Genomic DNA, 25,889 nt, shown 5'->3' with positions numbered 1-25,889 from the left:
GGTATTACGTTATAACGTATTACGGTATATGGTATTACGTTATAACGTATTACGTTATATGGTAGAACGTCATAACGTATTACGTTATATGGTATTACGTTATCACGTATTACGTTATATGGTATAACGTTATAACGTATTACGTTATATGGTATAACGTTTTAACGTATTACGTTATATGGTATAACGTTATCACGTATTACGTTATATGGTATAACGCTATAACGTATTACGTTATATGGTATATCGTTATAACGTATTACGTTATATGGTATAGCGTTATACCGTATTACGCTATATGGTATAACGAAATGACGTTTTACGTTATATGGAATTACGTTATAACGTGTTACGTTATATGGTATAACGTTATCACGTATTACGGTATATGGCATTACGATATAACGTATTACGTTATATGGTATAACGAAATGACGTTTTACGTTATATGGTATAACCTTATAACGTATTACGTTATATGGTATATCGAAATGACGTTTTACGTTGTATGGTATAACGTTATAACGTATTACGTTCTATGGTATTACTTTATAACGTATTACGTTATATGGTATAACGTCATAACGTATTACGTTATATGGTATAACGTTTTAACGTATTACGTTATATGGTATAGCGTTATCACGTATTACGTTATATGGTATAACGTTATAACGTATTACGTTATATGGTATATCGTTATAACGTATTACGTTATATGGTATAACGTTATCACGTATTACGTTATATGGCATTACGTTATAACGTATTACGTTATATGGTATAACGAAATGACGTTTTACGTTATATGGTATAACGTTATAACGTATTACGTTATATGGTATTACGTTTTAACGTATTACGTTATAAGGTATAACGTTATAAGGTATAACGTTATAACGTATTACGTTATATGGTATTACGTTATAACGTATTACGTTATATGGTATAACGTTATATCGTATTACGTTATATGGTATAAAGTTATAACGAATTACGTTATATGGTGTATCGTTATAACGTATTACGTTATATGGTATAACGTTATACCGTATTACGTTATATGGCATAACGTTACAACGTATTACGTTATATGGTATAACGTTATAACGTATTACGTTATATGGTATATCGTTATAACGTATTACGTTATATGGTATAACGTTATACCGTATTACGTTATATGGTATAACGTTATCACGTATTACGTTATATGGTATTACGTTTTAACGTATTACGTTATATGGTATAACGTTATAACGTATTACGTTATATGGTATTACGTTATAACGTATTACGTTATATGGTATAACGTTATATCGTATTACGTTATATGGTATAACGTTATAACGAATTACGTTATATGCTATATCGTTATAACGTATTACGTTATATGGTATAACGTTATACCGTATTACGTTATATGGCATAACGTTACAACGTATTACGTTATATGGTATAACGTTATAACGTATTACGTTATATGGTATATCGTTATAACGTATTACGTTATATGGTATAACGTTATACCGTATTACGTTATATGGTATAACGTTATAACGTATTACGTTATATGGTATATCGTTATAACGTATTACGTTATATGGTATAACGTTATACCGTATTACGTTATATGGTATAACGAAATGACGTTTTACGTTATATGTTATTACGTTATAACGTATTACGTTATATGGTATAACGTTATCACGTATTACGTTATATGGTATTACGTTTTAACGTATTACGTTATATGGTATAACGTTATAACGTATTACGTTATATGGTATTACGTTATAACGTATTACGTTATATGGTATAACGTTATATCGTATTACGTTATATGGTATAACGTTATAACGAATTACGTTATATGGTATATCGTTATAACGTATTACGTTATATGGTATAACGTTATACCGTATTACGTTATATGGTATAACGTTACAACGTATTACGTTATATGGTATAACTATATAACGTATTACTTTATATGTCATTTCGTTATAACGTATTACGTTATATGGTGTAACGTTATACCGTATTACGTTATATGGTATAACGAAATGACGTTTTACGTTATATGGTATAACGTTATAACGTATTACGTTATATGGTATTACGTTTTAACGTATTACGTTATAAGGTATAACGTTATAACGTATTACGTTATATGGTATTACGTTATAACGTATTACGTTATATGGTATAACGTTATATCGTATTACGTTATATGGTATAAAGTTATAACGAATTACGTTATATGGTATATCGTTATAACGTATTACGTTATATGGTATAACGTTATCACGTATTACGTTATATGGTATTACGTTTTAACGTATTACGTTATATGGTATAACGTTATAACGTATTACGTTATAAGGTATAACGTTATAACGTATTACGTTATATGGTATTACGTTATAACGTATTACGTTATATGGTATAACGTTATATCGTATTACGTTATATGGTATAAAGTTATAACGAATTACGTTATATGGTATATCGTTATAACGTATTACGTTATATGGTATAACGTTATATCGTATTACGTTATATGGTATAACGTTATAACGAATTACGTTATATGGTATAACGTTATATCGTATTACGTTATATGGTATAAAGTTATAACGAATTACGTTATATGGTATATCGTTATAACGTATTACGTTATATGGTATAACGTTATACCGTATTACGTTATATGGCATAACGTTACAACGTATTACGTTATAAGGTATAACGTTATAACGTATTACGTTATATGGTATTACGTTATAACGTATTACGTTATATGGTATAACGTTATATCGTATTACGTTATATGGTATAAAGTTATAACGAATTACGTTATATGGTATATCGTTATAACGTATTACGTTATATGGTATAACGTTATACCGTATTACGTTATATGGCATAACGTTACAACGTATTACGTTATATGGTATAAGGCTATCACGTATTACGTTATATGGCATTACGTTATAACGTATTACGTTATATGGTATAACGAGATGACGTTTTACGTTATATGGTATAACGTTATAACGTATTACGTTATATGGTATTACGTTTTAACGTATTACGTTATAAGGTATAACGTTATAACGTATTACGTTATATGGTATTACGTTATAACGTATTACGTTATATGGTATAACGTTATATCGTATTACGTTATATGGTATAAAGTTATAACGAATTACGTTATATGGTATATCGTTATAACGTATTACGTTATATGGTATAACGTTATATCGTATTACGTTATATGGTATAACGCTATAACGAATTACGTTATATGCTATATCGTTATAACGTATTACGTTATATGGTATAACGTTATACCGTATTACGTTATATGGCATAACGTTGCAACGTATTACGTTATATGGTATAACGTTATAACGTATTACGTTATATGGTATATCGTTATAACGTATTACGTTATATGGTATAACGTTATACCGTATTACGTTATATGGTATAACGTTATAACGTATTACGTTATATGGTATATCGTTATAACGTATTACGTTATATGGTATAACGTTATACCGTAATACGTTATATGGTACAACGAAATGACGTTTTACGTTATATGTTATTACGTTATAACGTATTACGTTATATGGTATAACGTTATCACGTATTACGTTATATGGTATTACGTTTTAACGTCTTACGTTATATGGTATAACGTTATAACGTATTACGTTATATGGTATTACGTTATAACGTATTACGTTATATGGTATAACGTTATATCGTATTACGTTATATGGTATAACGTTATAACGAATTACGTTATATGGTATATCGTTATAACGTATTACGTTATATGGTATAACGTTATACCGTATTACGTTATATGGCATAACGTTACAACGTATTACGTTATATGGTATAACGTTATAACGTATTACGTTATATGGTATATCGTTATAACGTATTACGTTATATGGTATAACGTTATACCGTATTACGTTATATGGTATAACGTTATAACGTATTACGATATATGGTATATCGTTATAACGTATTACGTTATATGGTATAACGTTATACCGTATTACGTTATATGGTATAACGAAATGACGTTTTACGTTATATGTTATTACGTTATAACGTATTACGTTATATGGTATAACGTTATCACGTATTACGTTATATGGCATTACGTTATAACGTATTACGTTATGTGGTATAACGTTATAACGAATTACGTTATATGGTATAACGTTATAACGTATTACGTTATATGGTATAACGTTATAACTTATTACGTTATATGGTATAACTATATAACGTATTACTTTATATGTCATTACGTTATAACGTATTACGTTATATGGTGTAACGTTATACCGTATTACGTTATATGGTATAACGAAATGACGTTTTACGTTATATGGTATTACGTTATAACGTATTACGTTATATGGTATTACGTTATAACGTATTACGTTATATTGTATAACGTTCTAACATATTACGTTATATGGTATAACGTTATACCGTATTACGTTATATGGTATAACGAAATGACGTTTTACGTTATATGGTATTACGTTCTAACGTAATACGTTATATGGTATAACGTTATACCGTACTATGTTTTATGGTATAACGAAATGACGTTTTACGTTATATGTTATAACGTTATAACGTATCACGTTATACGGTATATCGAAATGACGTTTTACGTTGTATGGTATAACGTTATAATGTATTTCGTTATATGGTATTACATTATAACGTATTATGTTATATTGTATAACGTTCTAACATATTACGTTATATGGTATAACGTTATACCGTATTACGTTATATGGTATAACGAAATGACGTTTTACGTTATATGGTATTACGTTCTAACGTAATACGTTATATGGTATAACGAAATGACGTTTCGCGTTATATGGTATTATGTTATTACGTATTACGTTATATGGTATAACGTTATAACGTATTACGTTATATTGTATATCGTTATAACGTATTACGTTATATGGTATAACGTCATAACGTATTACGTTATATGGTAATACGGTATCACGTATTACGTTATATGGTATAACGTTATAACGTATTACGTTATATGGTATAACGTTTTAACGTATTACGTTATATGGTATAACGTTATCACGTAATACGTTATATGGTATAACGTTATAACGTATTACGTTATATGGTATAACGTTTTAACGTATTACGTTATATGGTATAACGTTATAACGTATTACGTTATATGGTATTACGTTATAACGTATTACGTTATATGGTATATCGAAATGACGTTCTCCGTTATATGGTATTACGTTATAACGTATTACGGTATATGGTATTACGTTAAACGTATTACGTTATATGGTATAACGTCATAACGTATTACGTTATATGGTATTACGTTATGACGTATTACGTTATATGGTATATCGTTATAACGTATTAGGTTATATGGTATAACGTTATACCGTATTACGTTATATGGTATAACGAAATGACGTTTTACGTTATATGGTATTACGTTATAACGTATTAAGTTATATGGTATTACGTTATAACGTATTACGTTATATGGTATAACGTCATAACGTATTACGTTATATGGTATTACGTTATCACGTATTACGTTATATGGTATAACGTTATAACGTATTACGTTATATGGTATAACGTTTTAACGTATTACGTTATATGGTATAACGTTATCACGTATCACGTTATATGGTATAACGTTATAACGTATTACGTTATATGGTATTACGTTATAACGTATTACGTTATATGGTATAACGTTATAACGTATTACGTTATATGGTATAACGTTATAACGTATTACGTTATATGGTATAACGTTATAACGTATTACGTTATATGGTATAACGTTATAACGTATTACGTTATATGGTATATCGTTATAACGTATTACGTTATATGGTATAACGTTATACCGTATTACGTTATATGGTATTACGTTATAACGTATTACGTTATATGGTATATCGAAATGACGTTTTACGTTATATGGTATTACGTTATAACGAATTACGTTATATGGTATAACGTTATCACGTATCACGTTATATGGTATAACGTTATAACGTATTACGTTATATGGTATTACGTTATAACGTATTACGTTATATGGTATAACGTTATAACGTATTACGTTATATGGTATAACGTTATAACGTATTACGTTATATGGTATAACGTTATAACGTATTACGTTATATGGTATAACGTTATAACGTATTACGTTATATGGTATAACGTTATAACTTATTACGTTATATGGTACAACTATATAACGTATTACTTTATATGTCATTACGTTATAACGTATTACGTTATATGGTGTAACGTTATACCGTATTACGTTATATGGTATAACGAAATGACGTTTTACGTTATATGGTATTACGTCATAACGTATTACGTTATATGGTATAACGTTTTAACGTATTACGTTATATGGTATAACGTTATCACGTATTACGTTATATGGTATAACGCTATAACGTATTACGTTATATGGTATATCGTTATAACGTATTACGTTACATGGTATAGCGTTATACCGTATTACGCTATATGGTATAACGAAATGACGTTTTACGTTATATGGAATTACGTTATAACGTGTTACGTTATATGGTATAACGTTATCACGTATTACGGTATATGGCATTACGATATAACGTATTACGTTATATGGTATAACGTTTTAACGTATTACGTTATATGGTATAACGTTATCACGTATTACGTTATATGGTATAACGCTATAACGTATTACGTTATATGGTATATCGTTATAACGTATTACGTTACATGGTATAGCGTTATACCGTATTACGCTATATGGTATAACGAAATGACGTTTTACGTTATATGGAATTACGTTATAACGTGTTACGTTATATGGTATAACGTTATCACGTATTACGGTATATGGCATTACGATATAACGTATTACGTTATATGGTATAACGAAATGACGTTTTACGTTATATGGTATAACCTTATAACGTATTACGTTATATGGTATATCGAAATGACGTTTTACGTTGTATGGTATAACGTTATAACGTATTACGTTCTATGGTATTACGTTATAACGTATTACGTTATATGGTATAACGTCATAACGTATTACGTTATATGGTATAACGTTTTAACGTATTACGTTATATGGTATAGCGTTATCACGTATTACGTTATATGGTATAACGTTATAACGTATTACGTTATATGGTATATCGTTATAACGTATTACGTTATATGGTATAACGTTATCACGTATTACGTTATATGGCATTACGTTATAACGTATTACGTTATATGGTATAACGAAATGACGTTTTACGTTATATGGTATAACGTTATAACGTATTACGTTATATGGTATTACGTTTTAACGTATTACGTTATAAGGTATAACGTTATAAGGTATAACGTTATAACGTATTACGTTATATGGTATTACGTTATAACGTATTACGTTATATGGTATAACGTTATATCGTATTACGTTATATGGTATAAAGTTATAACGAATTACGTTATATGGTGTATCGTTATAACGTATTACGTTATATGGTATAACGTTATACCGTATTACGTTATATGGCATAACGTTACAACGTATTACGTTATATGGTATAACGTTATAACGTATTACGTTATATGGTATATCGTTATAACGTATTACGTTATATGGTATAACGTTATACCGTATTACGTTATATGGTATAACGTTATCACGTATTACGTTATATGGTATTACGTTTTAACGTATTACGTTATATGGTATAACGTTATAACGTATTACGTTATATGGTATTACGTTATAACGTATTACGTTATATGGTATAACGTTATATCGTATTACGTTATATGGTATAACGTTATAACGAATTACGTTATATGCTATATCGTTATAACGTATTACGTTATATGGTATAACGTTATACCGTATTACGTTATATGGCATAACGTTACAACGTATTACGTTATATGGTATAACGTTATAACGTATTACGTTATATGGTATATCGTTATAACGTATTACGTTATATGGTATAACGTTATACCGTATTACGTTATATGGTATAACGTTATAACGTATTACGTTATATGGTATATCGTTATAACGTATTACGTTATATGGTATAACGTTATACCGTATTACGTTATATGGTATAACGAAATGACGTTTTACGTTATATGTTATTACGTTATAACGTATTACGTTATATGGTATAACGTTATCACGTATTACGTTATATGGTATTACGTTTTAACGTATTACGTTATATGGTATAACGTTATAACGTATTACGTTATATGGTATTACGTTATAACGTATTACGTTATATGGTATAACGTTATATCGTATTACGTTATATGGTATAACGTTATAACGAATTACGTTATATGGTATATCGTTATAACGTATTACGTTATATGGTATAACGTTATATCGTATTACGTTATATGGTATAACGTTATAACGAATTACGTTATATGGTATATCGTTATAACGTATTACGTTATATGGTATAACGTTATACCGTATTACGTTATATGGCATAACGTTACAACGTATTACGTTATATGGTATAACGTTATAACGTAATACGTTATATGGTATATCGTTATAACGTATTACGTTATATGGTATAACGTTATACCGTATTACGTTATATGGTATAACGTTATAACGTATTACGATATATGGTATATCGTTATAACGTATTACGTTATATGGTATAACGCTATACCGTATTACGTTATATGGTATAACGAAATGACGTTTTACGTTATATCTTATTACGTTATAACGTATTACGTTATATGGTATAACGTTATCACGTATTACGTTATATGGCATTACGTTATAACGTATTACGTTATATGGTATAACGTTTTAACGTATTACGTTATATGGTATAACGTTATAACGTATTACGTTATATGGTATTACGTTATAACGTATTACGTTATATGGTATAACGTTATAACGTATTACGTTATATGGTATAACGTTATAACGTATTACGTTATATGGTATAACGTTATAACGTATTACGTTATATGGTATAACGTTATAACGTATTACGTTATATGGTATATCGTTATAACGTATTACGTTATATGGTATAACGTTATACCGTATTACGTTATATGGTATTACGTTATAACGTATTACGTTATATGGTATATCGAAATGACGTTTTACGTTATATGGTATTACGTTATAACGTATTACGGTATATGGTATTACGTTATAACGTATTACGTTATATGGTAGAACGTCATAACGTATTACGTTATATGGTATTACGTTATCACGAATTACGTTATATGGTATAACGTTATAACGTATTACGTTATATGGTATAACGTTTTAACGTATTACGTTATATGGTATAACGTTATCACGTATTACGTTATATGGTATAACGCTATAACGTATTACGTTATATGGTATATCGTTATAACGTATTACGTTATATGGTATAGCGTTATACCGTATTACGTTATATGGTATAACGAAATGACGTTTTACGTTATATGGAATTACGTTATAACGTGTTACGTTATATGGTATAACGTTATCACGTATTACGGTATATGGCATTACGATATAACGTATTACGTTATATGGTATAACGAAATGACGTTTTACGTTATATGGTATAACGTTATAACGTATTACGTTATATGGTATATCGAAATGACGTTTTACGTTGTATGGTATAACGTTATAACGTATTACGTTATATGGTATTACGTTATAACGTATTACGTTATATGGTATAACGTCATAACGTATTACGTTATATGGTATAACGTCATAACGTATTACGTTATATGGTATTACGTTATCACGTATTACGTTATATGGTATAACGTTATAACGTATTACGTTATATGGTATAACGTTTTAACGTATTACGTTATATGGTATAACGTTATCACGTATTACGTTATATGGTATAACGTTATATCGTATTACGTTATATGGCATTACGTTATAACGTATTACGTTATATGGTATAACGTTATAACGTATTACGTTATATGGTATAACGTTATAACGTATTACGTTATATGGTATAACGTTATAACGTATTACGTTATATGGTATAACGTCATAACGTATTACGTTATATGGTATTACGTTATCACGTATTACGTTATATGGTATAACGTTATCACGTATTACGTTATATGGTATAACGTTATAACGTATTATGTTATATGGTATTACGTTATAACGTATTACGTTATATGGTATAACGAAATGACGTTTTACGTTTTATGGCATTACGGAATAACGTATTACGTTATATGGTATAACGTTATAACGTATTACGTTATATGGTATTACGTTATAACGTATTACGTTATATGGTATAACGTTATATCGTATTACGTTATATGGTATAACGTTATAACGAATTACGTTATATGGTATATCGTTATAACGTATTACGTTATATGGTATAACGTTATACCGTATTACGTTATATGGCATAACGTTACAACGCATTACGTTATATGGTATAACGTTATAACGTATTACGTTATATGGTATATCGTTATAACGTATTACGTTATATGGTATAACGTTATACCGTATTACGTTATATGGTATAACGTTATAACGTATTACGATATATGGTATATCGTTATAACGTATTACGTTATATGGTATAACGTTATACCGTATTACGATATATGGTATAACGAAATGACGTTTTACGTTATATGTTATTACGTTATAACGTATTACGTTATATGGTATAACGTTATCACGTATTACGTTATATGGCATTACGTTATAACGTATTACGTTATATGGTATATCGTTATAACGTATTACGTTATATGGTATAACGTTATCACGTATTACGTTATATGGCATTACGTTATAACGTATTACGTTATATGGTATAACGAAATGACGTTTTACGTTATATGGTATAACGTTATAACGTATTACGTTATATGGTATTACGTTTTAACGTATTACGTTATAAGGTATAACGTTATAAGGTATAACGTTATAACGTATTACGTTATATGGTATTACGTTATAACGTATTACGTTATATGGTATAACGTTATATCGTATTACGTTATATGGTATAAAGTTATAACGAATTACGTTATATGGTGTATCGTTATAACGTATTACGTTATATGGTATAACGTTATACCGTATTACGTTATATGGCATAACGTTACAACGTATTACGTTATATGGTATAACGTTATAACGTATTACGTTATATGGTATATCGTTATAACGTATTACGTTATATGGTATAACGTTATACCGTATTACGTTATATGGTATAACGTTATCACGTATTACGTTATATGGTATTACGTTTTAACGTATTACGTTATATGGTATAACGTTATAACGTATTACGTTATATGGTATTACGTTATAACGTATTACGTTATATGGTATAACGTTATATCATATTACGTTATATGGTATAACGTTATAACGAATTACGTTATATGCTATATCGTTATAACGTATTACGTTATATGGTATAACGTTATACCGTATTACGTTATATGGCATAACGTTACAACGTATTACGTTATATGGTATAACGTTATAACGTATTACGTTATATGGTATATCGTTATAACGTATTACTTTATATGGTATAACGTTATACCGTATTACGTTATATGGTATAACGTTATAACGTATTACGTTATATGGTATATCGTTATAACGTATTACGTTATATGGTATAACGTTATACCGTATTACGTTATATGGTATAACGAAATGACGTTTTACGTTATATGTTATTACGTTATAACGTATTACGTTATATGGTATAACGTTATCACGTATTACGTTATATGGTATTACGTTTTAACGTATTACGTTATATGGTATAACGTTATAACGTATTACGTTATATGGTATTACGTTATAACGTATTACGTTATATGGTATAACGTTATATCGTATTACGTTATATGGTATAACGTTATAACGAATTACGTTATATGGTATATCGTTATAACGTATTACGTTATATGGTATAACGTTATACCGTATTACGTTATATGGTATAACGTTACAACGTATTACGTTATATGGTATAACTATATAACGTATTACTTTATATGTCATTTCGTTATAACGTATTACGTTATATGGTGTAACGTTATACCGTATTACGTTATATGGTATAACGAAATGACGTTTTACGTTATATGGTATAACGTTATAACGTATTACGTTATATGGTATTACGTTTTAACGTATTACGTTATAAGGTATAACGTTATAACGTATTACGTTATATGGTATTACGTTATAACGTATTACGTTATATGGTATAACGTTATATCGTATTACGTTATATGGTATAAAGTTATAACGAATTACGTTATATGGTATATCGTTATAACGTATTACGTTATATGGTATAACGTTATACCGTATTACGTTATATGGCATAACGTTACAACGTATTACGTTATATGGTATAACGTTATAACGTATTACGTTATATGGTATATCGTTATAACGTATTACGTTATATGGAATAACGTTATACCGTATTACGTTATATGGTATAACGTTATCACGTATTACGTTATATGGTATTACGTTTTAACGTATTACGTTATATGGTATAACGTTATAACGTATTACGTTATAAGGTATAACGTTATAACGTATTACGTTATATGGTATTACGTTATAACGTATTACGTTATATGGTATTACGTTATAACGTATTACGTTATATGGTATAACGTTATATCGTATTACGTTATATGGTATAAAGTTATAACGAATTACGTTATATGGTATATCGTTATAACGTATTACGTTATATGGTATAACGTTATATCGTATTACGTTATATGGTATAACGTTATAACGAATTACGTTATATGGTATAACGTTATATCGTATTACGTTATATGGTATAAAGTTATAACGAATTACGTTATATGGTATATCGTTATAACGTATTACGTTATATGGTATAACGTTATACCGTATTACGTTATATGGCATAACGTTACAACGTATTACGTTATAAGGTATAACGTTATAACGTATTACGTTATATGGTATTACGTTATAACGTATTACGTTATATGGTATAACGTTATATCGTATTACGTTATATGGTATAAAGTTATAACGAATTACGTTATATGGTATATCGTTATAACGTATTACGTTATATGGTATAACGTTATACCGTATTACGTTATATGGCATAACGTTACAACGTATTACGTTATATGGTATAAGGCTATCACGTATTACGTTATATGGCATTACGTTATAACGTATTACGTTATATGGTATAACGAGATGACGTTTTACGTTATATGGTATAACGTTATAACGTATTACGTTATATGGTATTACGTTTTAACGTATTACGTTATAAGGTATAACGTTATAACGTATTACGTTATATGGTATTACGTTATAACGTATTACGTTATATGGTATAACGTTATATCGTATTACGTTATATGGTATAAAGTTATAACGAATTACGTTATATGGTATATCGTTATAACGTATTACGTTATATGGTATAACGTTATATCGTATTACGTTATATGGTATAACGCTATAACGAATTACGTTATATGCTATATCGTTATAACGTATTACGTTATATGGTATAACGTTATACCGTATTACGTTATATGGCATAACGTTGCAACGTATTACGTTATATGGTATAACGTTATAACGTATTACGTTATATGGTATATCGTTATAACGTATTACGTTATATGGTATAACGTTATACCGTATTACGTTATATGGTATAACGTTATAACGTATTACGTTATATGGTATATCGTTATAACGTATTACGTTATATGGTATAACGTTATACCGTAATACGTTATATGGTACAACGAAATGACGTTTTACGTTATATGTTATTACGTTATAACGTATTACGTTATATGGTATAACGTTATCACGTATTACGTTATATGGTATTACGTTTTAACGTCTTACGTTATATGGTATAACGTTATAACGTATTACGTTATATGGTATTACGTTATAACGTATTACGTTATATGGTATAACGTTATATCGTATTACGTTATATGGTATAACGTTATAACGAATTACGTTATATGGTATATCGTTATAACGTATTACGTTATATGGTATAACGTTATACCGTATTACGTTATATGGCATAACGTTACAACGTATTACGTTATATGGTATAACGTTATAACGTATTACGTTATATGGTATATCGTTATAACGTATTACGTTATATGGTATAACGTTATACCGTATTACGTTATATGGTATAACGTTATAACGTATTACGATATATGGTATATCGTTATAACGTATTACGTTATATGGTATAACGTTATACCGTATTACGTTATATGGTATAACGAAATGACGTTTTACGTTATATGTTATTACGTTATAACGTATTACGTTATATGGTATAACGTTATCACGTATTACGTTATATGGCATTACGTTATAACGTATTACGTTATGTGGTATAACGTTATAACGAAATACGTTATATGGTATAACGTTATAACGTATTACGTTATATGGTATAACGTTATAACTTATTACGTTATATGGTATAACTATATAACGTATTACTTTATATGTCATTACGTTATAACGTATTACGTTATATGGTGTAACGTTATACCGTATTACGTTATATGGTATAACGAAATGACGTTTTACGTTATATGGTATTACGTTATAACGTATTACGTTATATGGTATTACGTTATAACGTATTACGTTATATTGTATAACGTTCTAACATATTACGTTATATGGTATAACGTTATACCGTATTACGTTATATGGTATAACGAAATGACGTTTTACGTTATATGGTATTACGTTCTAACGTAATACGTTATATGGTATAACGTTATACCGTACTATGTTTTATGGTATAACGAAATGACGTTTTACGTTATATGTTATAACGTTATAACGTATCACGTTATACGGTATATCGAAATGACGTTTTACGTTGTATGGTATAACGTTATAATGTATTTCGTTATATGGTATTACATTATAACGTATTATGTTATATTGTATAACGTTCTAACATATTACGTTATATGGTATAACGTTATACCGTATTACGTTATATGGTATAACGAAATGACGTTTTACGTTATATGGTATTACGTTCTAACGTAATACGTTATATGGTATAACGAAATGACGTTTCGCGTTATATGGTATTATGTTATTACGTATTACGTTATATGGTATAACGTTATAACGTATTACGTTATATTGTATATCGTTATAACGTATTACGTTATATGGTATAACGTCATAACGTATTACGTTATATGGTAATACGGTATCACGTATTACGTTATATGGTATAACGTTATAACGTATTACGTTATATGGTATAACGTTTTAACGTATTACGTTATATGGTATAACGTTATCACGTAATACGTTATATGGTATAACGTTATAACGTATTACGTTATATGGTATAACGTTTTAACGTATTACGTTATATGGTATAACGTTATAACGTATTACGTTATATGGTATTACGTTATAACGTATTACGTTATATGGTATATCGAAATGACGTTCTCCGTTATATGGTATTACGTTATAACGTATTACGGTATATGGTATTACGTTAAACGTATTACGTTATATGGTATAACGTCATAACGTATTACGTTATATGGTATTACGTTATGACGTATTACGTTATATGGTATATCGTTATAACGTATTAGGTTATATGGTATAACGTTATACCGTATTACGTTATATGGTATAACGAAATGACGTTTTACGTTATATGGTATTACGTTATAACGTATTAAGTTATATGGTATTACGTTATAACGTATTACGTTATATGGTATAACGTCATAACGTATTACGTTATATGGTATTACGTTATCACGTATTACGTTATATGGTATAACGTTATAACGTATTACGTTATATGGTATAACGTTTTAACGTATTACGTTATATGGTATAACGTTATCACGTATCACGTTATATGGTATAACGTTATAACGTATTACGTTATATGGTATTACGTTATAACGTATTACGTTATATGGTATAACGTTATAACGTATTACGTTATATGGTATAACTTTATAACGTATTACGTTATATGGTATAACGTTATAACGTATTACGTTATATGGTATAACGTTATAACGTATTACGTTATATGGTATATCGTTATAACGTATTACGTTATATGGTATAACGTTATACCGTATTACGTTATATGGTATTACGTTATAACGTATTACGTTATATGGTATATCGAAATGACGTTTTACGTTATATGGTATTACGTTATAACGAATTACGTTATATGGTATAACGTTATCACGTATCACGTTATATGGTATAACGTTATAACGTATTACGTTATATGGTATTACGTTATAACGTATTACGTTATATGGTATAACGTTATAACGTATTACGTTATATGGTATAACGTTATAACGTATTACGTTATATGGTATAACGTTATAACGTATTACGTTATATGGTATAACGTTATAACGTATTACGTTATATGGTATAACGTTATAACTTATTACGTTATATGGTACAACTATATAACGTATTACTTTATATGTCATTACGTTATAACGTATTACGTTATATGGTGTAACGTTATACCGTATTACGTTATATGGTATAACGAAATGACGTTTTACGTTATATGGTATTACGTTATAACGTATTACGTTATATGGTATTACGTTATAACGTATTACGTTATATTGTATAACGTTCTAACATATTACGTTATATGTTATAACGTTATAACGTATTACGTTATATGGTATAACGTTATACCGTATTACGTTATATGGTATTACGTTATAACGTATTACGTTATATGGTATATCGAAATGAGGTTTTACGTTATATGGTATTACGTTATAACGTATTACGGTATATGGTATTACGTTATAACGTATTACGTTATATGGTAGAACGTCATAACGTATTACGTTATATGGTATTACGTTATCACGTATTACGTTATATGGTATAACGTTATAACGTATTACGTTATATGGTATAACGTTTTAACGTATTACGTTATATGGTATAACGTTATCACGTATTACGTTATATGGTATAACGCTATAACGTATTACGTTATATGGTATATCGTTATAACGTATTACGTTATATGGTATAGCGTTATACCGTATTACGCTATATGGTATAACGAAATGACGTTTTACGTTATATGGAATTACGTTATAACGTGTTACGTTATATGGTATAACGTTATCACGTATTACGGTATATGGCATTACGATATAACGTATTACGTTATATGGTATAACGAAATGACGTTTTACGTTATATGGTATAACCTTATAACGTATTACGTTATATGGTATATCGAAATGACGTTTTACGTTGTATGGTATAACGTTATAACGTATTACGTTCTATGGTATTACGTTATAACGTATTACGTTATATGGTATAACGTCATAACGTATTACGTTATATGGTATAACGTTTTAACGTATTACGTTATATGGTATAGCGTTATCACGTATTACGTTATATGGTATAACGTTATAACGTATTACGTTATATGGTATATCGTTATAACGTATTACGTTATATGGTATAACGTTATCACGTATTACGTTATATGGCATTACGTTATAACGTATTACGTTATATGGTATAACGAAATGACGTTTTACGTTATATGGTATAACGTTATAACGTATTACGTTATATGGTATTACGTTTTAACGTATTACGTTATAAGGTATAACGTTATAAGGTATAACGTTATAACGTATTACGTTATATGGTATTACGTTATAACGTATTACGTTATATGGTATAACGTTATATCGTATTACGTTATATGGTATAAAGTTATAACGAATTACGTTATATGGTGTATCGTTATAACGTATTACGTTATATGGTATAACGTTATACCGTATTACGTTATATGGCATAACGTTACAACGTATTACGTTATATGGTATAACGTTATAACGTATTACGTTATATGGTATATCGTTATAACGTATTACGTTATATGGTATAACGTTATACCGTATTACGTTATATGGTATAACGTTATCACGTATTACGTTATATGGTATTACGTTTTAACGTATTACGTTATATGGTATAACGTTATAACGTATTACGTTATATGGTATTACGTTATAACGTATTACGTTATATGGTATAACGTTATATCGTATTACGTTATATGGTATAACGTTATAACGAATTACGTTATATGCTATATCGTTATAACGTATTACGTTATATGGTATAACGTTATACCGTATTACGTTATATGGCATAACGTTACAACGTATTACGTTATATGGTATAACGTTATAACGTATTACGTTATATGGTATATCGTTATAACGTATTACGTTATATGGTATAACGTTATACCGTATTACGTTATATGGTATAACGTTATAACGTATTACGTTATATGGTATATCGTTATAACGTATTACGTTATATGGTATAACGTTATACCGTATTACGTTATATGGTATAACGAAATGACGTTTTACGTTATATGTTATTACGTTATAACGTATTACGTTATATGGTATAACGTTATCACGTATTACGTTATATGGTATTACGTTTTAACGTATTACGTTATATGGTATAACGTTATAACGTATTACGTTATATGGTATTACGTTATAACGTATTACGTTATATGGTATAACGTTATATCGTATTACGTTATATGGTATAACGTTATAACGAATTACGTTATATGGTATATCGTTATAACGTATTACGTTATATGGTATAACGTTATACCGTATTACGTTATATGGCATAACGTTACAACGCATTACGTTATATGGTATAACGTTATAACGTATTACGTTATATGGTATATCGTTATAACGTATTACGTTATATGGTATAACGTTATACCGTATTACGTTATATGGTATAACGTTATAACGTATTACGATATATGGTATATCGTTATAACGTATTACGTTATATGGTATAACGTTATAACGAATTACGTTATATGCTATATCGTTATAACGTATTACGTTATATGGTATAACGTTATACCGTATTACGTTATATGGCATAACGTTACAACGTATTACGTTATATGGTATAACGTTATAACGTATTACGTTATATGGTATATCGTTATAACGTATTACGTTATATGGTATAACGTTATACCGTATTACGTTATATGGTATAACGTTATAACGTATTACGTTATATGGTATATCGTTATAACGTATTACGTTATATGGTATAACGTTATACCGTATTACGTTATATGGTATAACGAAATGACGTTTTACGTTATATGTTATTACCTTATAACGTATTACGTTATATGGTATAACGTTATCACGTATTACGTTATATGGTATTACGTTTTAACGTATTACGATATATGGTATAACGTTATAACGTATTACGTTATATGGTATTACGTTATAACGTATTACGTTATATGGTATAACGTTATATCGTATTACGTTATATGGTATAACGTTATAACGAATTACGTTATATGGTATATCGTTATAACGTATTACGTTATATGGTATAACGTTATACCGTATTACGTTATATGGCATAACGTTACAACGTATTACGTTATATGGTATAACGTTATAACGTAATACGTTATATGGTATATCGTTATAACGTATTACGTTATATGGTATAACGTTATACCGTATTACGTTATATGGTATAACGTTATAACGTATTACGATATATGGTATATCGTTATAACGTATTACGTTATATGGTATAACGCTATACCGTATTACGTTATATGGTATAACGAAATGACGTTTTACGTTATATCTTATTACGTTATAACGTATTACGTTATATGGTATAACGTTATCACGTATTACGTTATATGGCATTACGTTATAACGTATTACGTTATATGGTATAACGTTTTAACGTATTACGTTATATGGTATAACGTTATAACGTATTACGTTATATGGTATTACGTTATAACGTATTACGTTATATGGTATAACGTTATAACGTATTACGTTATATGGTATAACGTTATAACGTATTACGTTATATGGTATAACGTTATAACGTATTACGTTATATGGTATAACGTTATAACGTATTACGTTATATGGTATATCGTTATAACGTATTACGTTATATGGTATAACGTTATACCGTATTACGTTATATGGTATTACGTTATAACGTATTACGTTATATGGTATATCGAAATGACGTTTTACGTTATATGGTATTACGTTATAACGTATTACGGTATATGGTATTACGTTATAACGTATTACGTTATATGGTAGAACGTCATAACGTATTACGTTATATGGTATTACGTTATCACGAATTACGTTATATGGTATAACGTTATAACGTATTACGTTATATGGTATAACGTTTTAACGTATTACGTTATATGGTATAACGTTATCACGTATTACGTTATATGGTATAACGCTATAACGTATTACGTTATATGGTATATCGTTATAACGTATTACGTTATATGGTATAGCGTTATACCGTATTACGTTATATGGTATAACGAAATGACGTTTTACGTTATATGGAATTACGTTATAACGTGTTACGTTATATGGTATAACGTTATCACGTATTACGGTATATGGCATTACGATATAACGTATTACGTTATATGGTATAACGAAATGACGTTTTACGTTATATGGTATAACGTTATAACGTATTACGTTATATGGTATATCGAAATGACGTTTTACGTTGTATGGTATAACGTTATAACGTATTACGTTATATGGTATTACGTTATAACGTATTACGTTATATGGTATAACGTCATAACGTATTACGTTATATGGTATAACGTCATAACGTATTACGTTATATGGTATTACGTTATCACGTATTACGTTATATGGTATAACGTTATAACGTATTACGTTATATGGTATAACGTTTTAACGTATTACGTTATATGGTATAACGTTATCACGTATTACGTTATATGGTATAACGTTATATCGTATTACGTTATATGGCATTACGTTATAACGTATTACGTTATATGGTATAACGTTATAACGTATTACGTTATATGGTATAACGTTATAACGTATTACGTTATATGGTATAACGTTATAACGTATTACGTTATATGGTATAACGTCATAACGTATTACGTTATATGGTATTACGTTATCACGTATTACGTTATATGGTATAACGTTATCACGTATTACGTTATATGGTATAACGTTATAACGTATTATGTTATATGGTATTACGTTATAACGTATTACGTTATATGGTATAACGAAATGACGTTTTACGTTTTATGGCATTACGGAATAACGTATTACGTTATATGGTATAACGTTATAACGTATTACGTTATATGGTATTACGTTATAACGTATTACGTTATATGGTATAACGTTATATCGTATTACGTTATATGGTATAACGTTATAACGAATTACGTTATATGGTATATCGTTATAACGTATTACGTTATATGGTATAACGTTATACCGTATTACGTTATATGGCATAACGTTACAACGCATTACGTTATATGGTATAACGTTATAACGTATTACGTTATATGGTATATCGTTATAACGTATTACGTTATATGGTATAACGTTATACCGTATTACGTTATATGGTATAACGTTATAACGTATTACGATATATGGTATATCGTTATAACGTATTACGTTATATGGTATAACGTTATACCGTATTACGTTATATGGTATAACGAAATGACGTTTTACGTTATATGTTATTACGTTATAACGTATTACGTTATATGGTATAACGTTATCACGTATTACGTTATATGGCATTACGTTATAACGTATTACGTTATATGGTATAGCGTTATACCGTATTACGCTATATGGTATAACGAAATGACGTTTTACGTTATATGGAATTACGTTATAACGTGTTACGTTATATGGTATAACGTTATAACGTATTACGTTATATGGTATATCGTTATAACGTATTACGTTATATGGTACAACGTTATACCGTATTACGTTATATGGTATAACGTTATAACGTATTACGATATATGGTATATCGTTATAACGTATTACGTTATATGGTATAACGTTATACCGTATTACGTTATATGGTATAACGAAATGACGTTTTACGTTATATGTTATTACGTTATAACGTATTACGTTATATGGTATATCGTTATAACGTATTACGTTATATGGTATAACGTTATCACGTATTACGTTATATGGCATTACGTTATAACGTATTACGTTATATGGTATAACGAAATGACGTTTTACGTTATATGGTATAACGTTATAACGTATTACGTTATATGGTATTACGTTTTAACGTATTACGTTATAAGGTATAACGTTATAACGTATTACGTTATATGGTATTACGTTATAACGTATTACGTTATATGGTATAACGTTATATCGTATTACGTTATATGGTATAAAGTTATAACGAATTACGTTATATGGTATATCGTTATAACGTATTACGTTATATGGTATAACGTTATACCGTATTACGTTATATGGCATAACGTTACAACGTATTACGTTATATGGTATAACGTTATAACGTATTACGTTATATGGTATATCGTTATAACGTATTACGTTATATGGTATAACGTTATACCGTATTACGTTATATGGTATAACGTTATCACGTATTACGTTATATGGTATTACGTTTTAACGTATTACGTTATATGGTATAACGTTATAACGTATTACGTTATATGGTATTACGTTATAACGTATTACGTTATATGGTATAACGTTATATCGTATTACGTTATATGGTATAACGTTATAACGAATTACGTTATATGCTATATCGTTATAACGTATTACGTTATATGGTATAACGTTATACCGTATTACGTTATATGGCATAACGTTACAACGTATTACGTTATATGGTATAACGTTATAACGTATTACGTTATATGGTATATCGTTATAACGTATTACGTTATATGGTATAACGTTATACCGTATTACGTTATATGGTATAACGTTATAACGTATTACGTTATATGGTATATCGTTATAACGTATTACGTTATATGGTATAACGTTATACCGTATTACGTTATATGGTATAACGAAATGACGTTTTACGTTATATGTTATTACCTTATAACGTATTACGTTATATGGTATAACGTTATCACGTATTACGTTATATGGTATTACGTTTTAACGTATTACGATATATGGTATAACGTTATAACGTATTACGTTATATGGTATTACGTTATAACGTATTACGTTATATGGTATAACGTTATATCGTATTACGTTATATGGTATAACGTTATAACGAATTACGTTATATGGTATATCGTTATAACGTATTACGTTATATGGTATAACGTTATACCGTATTACGTTATATGGCATAACGTTACAACGTATTACGTTATATGGTATAACGTTATAACGTATTACGTTATATGGTATATCGTTATAACGTATTACGTTATATGGTATAACGTTATACCGTATTACGTTATATGGTATAACGTTATAACGTATTACGATATATGGTATATCGTTATAACGTATTACGTTATATGGTATAACGTTATACCGTATTACGTTATATGGTATAACGAAATGACGTTTTACGTTATATGTTATTACGTTATAACGTATTACGTTATATGGTATAACGTTATCACGTATTACGTTATATGGTATAACGTTTTAACGTATTACGTTATATGGTATAACGTTATCACGTATCACGTTATATGGTATAACGTTATAACGTATTACGTTATATGGTATTACGTTATATCGTATTACGTTATATGGTATAACGTTATAACGTATTACGTTATATGGTATAACGTTATAACGTATTACGTTATATGGTATAACGTTATAACGTATTACGTTATATGGTATAACGTTATAACGTATTACGTTATATGGTATATCGTTATAACGTATTACGTTATATGGTATAACGTTATACCGTATTACGTTATATGGTATTACGTTATAACGTATTACGTTATATGGTATATCGAAATGACGTTTTACGGTATATGGTATTACGTTATAACGTATTACGGTATATGGTATTACGTTATAACGTATTACGTTATATGGTAGAACGTCATAACGTATTACGTTATATGGTATTACGTTATCACGTATTACGTTATATGGTATAACGTTATAACGTATTACGTTATATGGTATAACGTTTTAACGTATTACGTTATATGGTATAACGTTATCACGTATTACGTTATATGGTATAACGCTATAACGTATTACGTTATATGGTATATCGTTATAACGTATTACGTTATATGGTATAGCGTTATACCGTATTACGCTATATGGTATAACGAAATGACGTTTTACGTTATATGGAATTACGTTATAACGTGTTACGTTATATGGTATAACGTTATCACGTATTACGGTATATGGCATTACGATATAACGTATTACGTTATATGGTATAACGAAATGACGTTTTACGTTCTATGGTATTACGTTATAACGTATTACGTTATATGGTATAACGTCATAACGTATTACGTTATATGGTATAACGTTTTAACGTATTACGTTATATGGTATAGCGTTATCACGTATTACGTTATATGGTATAACGTTATAACGTATTACGTTATATGGTATATCGTTATAACGTATTACGTTATATGGTATAACGTTATCACGTATTACGTTATATGGCATTACGTTATAACGTATTACGTTATATGGTATAACGAAATGACGTTTTACGTTATATGGTATAACGTTATAACGTATTACGTTATATGGTATTACGTTTTAACGTATTACGTTATAAGGTATAACGTTATAAGGTATAACGTTATAACGTATTACGTTATATGGTATTACGTTATAACGTATTACGTTATATGGTATAACGTTATATCGTATTACGTTATATGGTATAAAGTTATAACGAATTACGTTATATGGTATATCGTTATAACGTATTACGTTATATGGTATAACGTTATACCGTATTACGTTATATGGCATAACGTTACAACGTATTACGTTATATGGTATAACGTTATAACGTATTACGTTATATGGTATATCGTTATAACGTATTACGTTATATGGTATAACGTTATACCGTATTACGTTATATGGTATAACGTTATCACGTATTACGTTATATGGTATTACGTTATAACGTATTACGTTATATGGTATAACGTTATAACGTATTACGTTATATGGTATTACGTTATAACGTATTACGTTATATGGTATAACGTTATATCGTATTACGTTATATGGTATAACGTTATAACGAATTACGTTATATGCTATATCGTTATAACGTATTACGTTATATGGTATAACGTTATACCGTATTACGTTATATGGCATAACGTTACAACGTATTACGTTATATGGTATAACGTTATAACGTATTACGTTATATGGTATATCGTTATAACGTATTACGTTATATGGTGTAACGTTATACCGTATTACGTTATATGGTATAACGTTATAACGTATTACGTTATATGGTATATCGTTATAACGTATTACGTTATATGGTATAACGTTATACCGTATTACGTTATATGGTATAACGAAATGACGTTTTACGTTATATGTTATTACGTTATAACGTATTACGTTATATGGTATAACGTTATCACGTATTACGTTATATGGTATTACGTTTTAAC

Source organism: Bombus vancouverensis, chromosome 14, assembly GCF_051014615.1.
Source record: "Bombus vancouverensis nearcticus chromosome 14, iyBomVanc1_principal, whole genome shotgun sequence".
NCBI lineage: Eukaryota > Metazoa > Arthropoda > Insecta > Hymenoptera > Apidae > Bombus > Bombus vancouverensis.
This window is presented reverse-complemented; position numbering follows the sequence as displayed.